This window comes from Coregonus clupeaformis, unplaced genomic scaffold (genome assembly GCF_020615455.1).
Source record: "Coregonus clupeaformis isolate EN_2021a unplaced genomic scaffold, ASM2061545v1 scaf3253, whole genome shotgun sequence".
Taxonomy (NCBI): domain Eukaryota; kingdom Metazoa; phylum Chordata; class Actinopteri; order Salmoniformes; family Salmonidae; genus Coregonus; species Coregonus clupeaformis.
This window is the reverse complement of record NW_025536707.1, coordinates 8170-15000: the sequence shown is the minus strand read 5'-3', so window position 1 is coordinate 15000 and position 6831 is coordinate 8170.

Genomic DNA, 6831 nt, shown 5'->3' with positions numbered 1-6831 from the left:
AGTTATTTTTGGGGGTTAAACATGCCACAGTAAAGTATTCTTCTCGTAGACAGTAAACCAATGCTTTAATTTAATAAATGTCCTAATTTCCAGGCGTAAGTGTGTTCTGCTCCCAGTCAGCCAGTGGTTGCACTGTATGTATGTATCATGGCATCATGGTGGAGGGAACAGTGGGACTAGTATATCTGTGTAGATGACAGGACGCGCCTCTCGGCTCCAGTGGGCCCAGCAACACACCATACACCCAGGCCCCGGTCCTGGTCCAGAAACTTGTTCTGTATAGCCGTAGTAAAGCAAGCAGACGGCAAATGAGTTCCAAGCTGCCTGCCATCTCTCCCTCTTGGACAGATGGTGAATTAGACAATATGCTTTCCAAAATTACACTGAAATCACATGGCTGCCTGTCTGTCCTTGCTGTGTCTATGCCGGGCGTTTATGGCGACTTTGGCGAGTGATGGTTGATGAGGGGCTGCGACTGGGGCTGAGACTAGGGCTGAGACTGGAGCTGAGACTGGGGCTGAGACTGGGGCTAGATATCTGTGGCTAGGGTTAGGGCTGGAGCTGAGGCTGGAGCTGGGTATCTGGGGCTAGGTATCTGTGGCTAGGGTTAGGGCTGGAGCTGGGGCTGGGGCATCTTGGGCTGGGGCTGAAGCCAGCCTCATTGCTGGTGATTGATATCAGAGTGCTGGGATAGGATGTAGGGCCAGCAGGAGCATCAGTGGACCGGGGCGGATGGGTGTAGGGGGGCTGCTGGGGGGTGTAGGGGGGGGGGTGCGGGGCTGAAGAGCTAGCCTGCTCTATGACAATGCATGATGAACAGCCTGCTATTTGGAGTGCATCTGTAGGAGCCAGACTTCAGTGGAGCTCCTCTGAGAGATATGAGAGGAGAGGAAGAGAGCAAATGTTTGAAAAATGGACTCTGTGCCTAACATAGGAATCTTCCTGCTATACTACACCAAGTGTCTTATGACAATATTAGCCATATCGCTACTCCCTGTTTTTAAATCATCTTGAACTGGTGCCTGATATGAGAACGTGTCTGATATGAGAGAGTCTACAACACTACAGTGTCTTGGGAGAGTTTGCCATTTGAAAGGATCTCTGTCAGAAATCTCGTCTGAGGGAATTGTGTTATTCTATCGCTGCATGTGGTCTGAGATATGATTGTAGAATTTCATATTAACAGTTTGAAATGAGTAACCCACCAATAAAACAACAACACTTGTATTCTGCATACTGTAGATAATCCTAATTAGAACCCATTGCAGTCAGAACTATGAGATCACTATGAGACTGTTTGGGAGTTAGTGGGAGAGACACGTATAGCTACTCCCTATCATTAATAATATTCCACAAGAACGATCCCAACCAGAGAAACGTCACTACATAACTAACTAAACTACACCTAGCTGTCCTCTCGTTTATTTCCAGGGGAAGAAAACCAATCCCTTGGTGGAAAGCTGTCTCCGTCTTTTGTGCCCTCTTCAGGCAATTATGGCAAGCTACGTGTGTTCTGACGGGGGGTGGGCAACGGGGGTGTCATGTGAAAAATTTTGGTGGTGCACTCTTCAGTTCCGGTCATGCTCTGTACCTAGGCAAATTAAAACCCTCCCAGTAGCCTATGTAAATATGCTGCCTACCGCGCTGCGCTTTAATGAGCCATGATATGAAAGACATATAAAACCAACAGAAAATAACTGGCCACTTAAAGGTGGGGTGCCTCTGACAGGTGACAGGTACTGCCAAGCTGGAGACAGGGTGGGCGGGGGTGGGGGGGCGGGGTAGCAGGGTGATGGGGGCAGACGATCTATGGCATTCTGGAATAATCTCGGGGGTTGAATGAGTGAGGCGAGCCAGGGGAGAGTAACTAGCTTTTTGCCTGAGGCACTTCAAAGTATCTGGGTGGCGGTGGTTTGGGAGTAGGGGGGTGGGGGTGTGTGTGTGTGTGTGCGTGTGTGTGAGGGGAGGGGGGTTGTTAGCAGAGGGAGTAGAGCAGAGACAGTTACTGCTGTGTCTACTGCCTGCCTTGAGACGAAGCACAGCAATTCTTCCCCTAAAAACACAACTTAAAAATTGTACATATTTCCAGCACAGACCTCAATCCTCTAATAACCTGTCTTCTAAAAACCTTACAAGGATGACCTATCTCTGAATCTGCTTTGTATGCAGAATGTGAAGGCAGTACGGTAATGAGCACCTGTTAAAGATGGTGCTGTACCAAAGGAACCCACATCTGCACCCGGACCGATTAATCCAAAAACATTCAGAGAATTCTGAAGTCATTTACAATATCACAGAATCCATAATCAAGATTCTCTGCCAGAGCCGGCTAGGTGGCACAGACTCAATGCCCAGTTCAATGAGGAGAGAGGGAACGTATAATTTTATGACAGATGCACGCATTCACAGGAAGCGCAGGGTCATTTTAACATTCACAAGCAAAGAATGCAACAATTTATTGTAGAAAGGGAATGCACACCCAATTATTATTGAGGAAAGAAACAGTAGCAGCAGCTGATCAATACTGTAGGTGGCTAAACTTTGATGTCATAATGTCAGGCGAATACCAATCTGCATACTATGTCCATCAATTTCAATACTGTTATCATAAACAGCATTATTTAATGTTAGGAACGTATGGACATGTATGATTATGTGTCTGTAATTAAAGAAACTATTTTGTGTTCACAATATCAATTATGGGCATTATGTTTATTGTAAAGCTTATAGGCTTATTTGTTCAAACAGGTTACAGCAACTAAGAAAACACATTTAACACAACTAACCACCGTTTCTCTCTTAAACGTGTTGGTGGGGAAAATATTGATTTAATGAAGGGGAAAGAAAAATTTTTATGCAATGCGTTTTCAAAAAATGAAAATGGGGAGAAGAGATATGTAGATTTTGGGAATCTGTGGCATGCTTTGTTGTGGGTTGAACCAAGCCAAAGTCAGGCTAAATCCAGTCTTTAAAGTATCTCAGACAGCTATAAAGGTATGGCAGCCTGATAGTCTCTGTTGTTGTTCTGACAGTTTTAGTCATGAGGAGAGGGAAAAACTGAGAAACCAACCAGCAGGGTGCCTTATGAATTTAGACTAAGTTCCGATTCAACGTGTGGCCAAAACAGAACGTCTTTGGACTCTCCCTATGAACTGTCAAATCATGCAACCAAAACCACACTGGCAAAAATGCATTCTGCCACTCTCCGCCTCTTTGTGAGCTGTCAAAGGTTTATAACATAACATGACTCTGACGATCAGAACATGTCTGCCTTGACGTTCAGTAGGCCTAGTTAATGAATGTAACAATAAGGTGGGAAAATAATGCTACCACCACGGTCACAATATGCATGAATCCATTTATACTGGAAAGAGGGAGGAGGAGAAAAAAATCCTTTCCAAAAAGTTAACGCTAAACAGGTGTGAATTCTCCAAGATGAATTCTCGTACACATCAGTGAATGCGCCGATACAATGGTCTTTCTGTGTGTAATGAAATTATGACATTGAAGAGAGAGAAAGCTCACGGCAGCTGTTATGCGAAGACGGGCCTGGCTGTCTATATCTGACGCGGTGGCGGTAGACTTAATCCAGCGGGCTTCGTTACGTCCTCGTTCCTGATCGTTTTACAAGGAGCCATCCTCCATGTAGCCCCCTGGTAACTTTGCATGACCTTGTGAGGCTGAATAAGACTGTAAAATTGATTCAGCTCCCCGTAATAAAAGAAGCATGCACATTATCAGCATTGTAATTATAATGAATACTACCAGCTAGAGCGGGGTAGTAGAGACTTCCATTATTTATGAGGAGGGTCCATGCTAAGCAAACACAATAATAATCTACTCCATATTCGTATTGATATGCTGATGAATGACTCTCTTTCATACAAAACACCAATGGAATGTCTCAATGTCTGATCATACCCGTGCTGATTATTTCTCCTCTCCTGTTTCCTCCTCCCTGTTTCCTCCTCCCTCCATCCTCCAGTCTTTCATTAGTCCTTTGTTTGTCTCACCTTAAGTCTCACTGACTCTAGACCTCATTACCGTAGCATGGTCAGGTGATAGAGACATAGAGACACCCAGCCAGCCTGCTCCATGAGGGGAACTACCACTGTCACTAAATAAACTGTCCTAGCTAAGCTACTCACCTCATCTCACAAACCACAGCAAACAGATGCACATTGTCTACAGAATATATACAATCTTAGAAGAAGCAGACATTCTCACTCATATCTGAGAATGAACTGCTGTCCAAAGATATTTAACCCATATTTACCTCAAATAAAAAATACATTGATCCTATTCCAAACTGATGCCCCCATGGAAAAGGCTTGGACAGAATCTAACCAAGGTCCATTATAGGTGTAACACATATGTCATTTTCCAAATGTGCCAGAACATGTCTTCTACAATGCAAAATAGTAATAAAACATCATAAACTATATTATATCTAACGACTGTATAAGATATAGAGGATTGCAATCTTACTGAAATAATTATGTGGTATTCTATAAATTGAGTAACTGGCTAATGGCTAGGGTAGGACTTTACTGCCTAATAGTGAAATAGTGTAACATAAAAGCAAAGCAGAGACTCCATATTCTAGGTTATCCTTTATAATTAGGTGTCTGTGTAGCTTATGCCATCCATCCCTCCTGTTAGATAATTGTAGCCCATCCCTCCTAATTTTGCAGAGAGAAGAAAAAATGCTTATTTGTCCCTATCTCCTTATTCATTCTCCTCACAAATCCTTGATTATTTTCCAATCCTTTCCTCTGATAGCCGTGCTGGCTGGCTCTGTTTGTATCTCTGTTTCCCTCCCTCCTCCACACGCAGAGCAGTCTGCTGCCTGCCTGCCTCTCTCCTCAATCGTCTGTTTTGTTTCTCCTTTTAATGAACAGTTGGATTCTTTTATTTCTCTACAAGTGCTGGATTTGCCTTATCACCCCCTGTCCCTTTGAGGGTTGCCAATTGGTTTTATCCATGGATGTATCATTTCTTAGGCTTCCTCTTTTTTTCCCCACAAAGAGAAAGAACCAGTTCGTCAACAAGCCTCTCCGGAGCTGGAGATTAAAAACCTCAACATCACCTACCTTCCAGCGCTACTCCCAACTGGTTTGTGTAAAACTCAATTAAACTAGTCCCCACTGAATTTCACATTACAGTACGTTAAAAAGAAATTCTTCAAGCGTGATGACAAAGCTCAAACCTTCGCTTCAGAGCCGCTATTTAAGAGATTTCCTAAACGTCTTATTCTTCAGGGTTTGGGCCTCTTGTCGATGTAAAAGGCTGCTACAAAGACAAAGAGAAGGGATTCTTTTGACTTGGGGAGAAACAAACTTTATGATGTATTTATCAACAACTAACTGCACAAAAAGTCACAGCCTCTGGTTGATATGATATAAACAATGAGACTGATAAACACTGCTATTAAAGTCACTGTTTATCAATTACAACAGTAGTAAAGAGCAGTCCCTTTGGCAATTAAAGGTAAATATTTTCAAATGTTTTCATATGACGGATGTCAACCTTTCCCTTTAACCAGTCATGGCAATACAAAGATGTTTATCTTGAGGGACGTTGTAATATTTTGATCTCGATTTCAGAGCTTCATCGTCGCTCAATATCAAATTATACCACTGCTTTAATACAATCTGGTTGACTTGAAAAGGCTGTTCAGTCAAGCATCATGTTGTAGTCTAAACTACGGAGAGAGTCGGTGGCAGACAAGACGACGTGTTCATTTACATGTGGCATTGTTGCTTTCAACCACATGATAGAGAACAAGAACTGGAGCAGGGAGATTCTTAAGACGTCTTCTCTTTGTGTTAGATTCTAGAGTAACATTAGGATGAAGAGCTCGCCTCATCCTCTTTTGTATCCCCCTGTTTTGATAGTGAGTGGGAGAGAACAACCACAGCAGCAGTAACGTTGAGTGAACGGCTTGGCGTTCACCACTTCACCCAGGCAGGCATGCTTATCAAGGGGGAGGCCTCCCCCTTCTTCCCCTCCCTTCCTACCCTCCCCCCTCCCCTCATCGACAGGCCTGTCCTCCATTCTGTCCTGGAATGCTGGAGCAGCTTTGAACCCTCTCAGTACTTGTGTGGGCGTTACGTGTCATTGTCTCAGACGCAGGGGCATTATGTATGTGTGTGTGTGTGTATAAGTGTGTGTGTGTGTGTGTGTGTGTGTGTGTGTGTGCGCACCACAAGCGGACCACCACAAGGTGTTTCACTACAGAGATTAGAGGAGGGGGTGCAGCCTGTGTTTTGAGCCCAACATGCCCATCCCAGGGCTGGGACTGGGCGGCAGACCAAGATCACTCCCTCTCTCGCGTCTCCTCTACTTTCTCTCCAGCTCTCTCCAACACACACCACATACACACACACACCCACACACACACACACACACACCACATACACACACACACACGTCACTGGCCAAGAGATCTACATTGGGAGATATATATACATACAGAATTGAAGGTCAGGGCAAAGCCTGTGGAAAAACTCTCCGATAGACCACTTGACACTGCTGTGCTATTAAAAAGAAAAGTTAATTTCCCTTATGCTGCTTAACGTTTGTCATGGTGTGAGTCTACTAATGTGAAATCTCCATTAGGCCTATTTAAGATGGGTGCTGCAATAATGCAATAAAGATGACAATTTTCAACTTAAGGATTTATAAAAAAATTAAATAAAAGATTGAGGATTTTAATCCATGTAATATTCATATTTTATATGCCACGCTACAATATGCCAATGAACACATAAAACGATTATGCAAAGCCAGAGACAAACTGTAATGAAGTGCTGTTATCTGCTGCAGAGA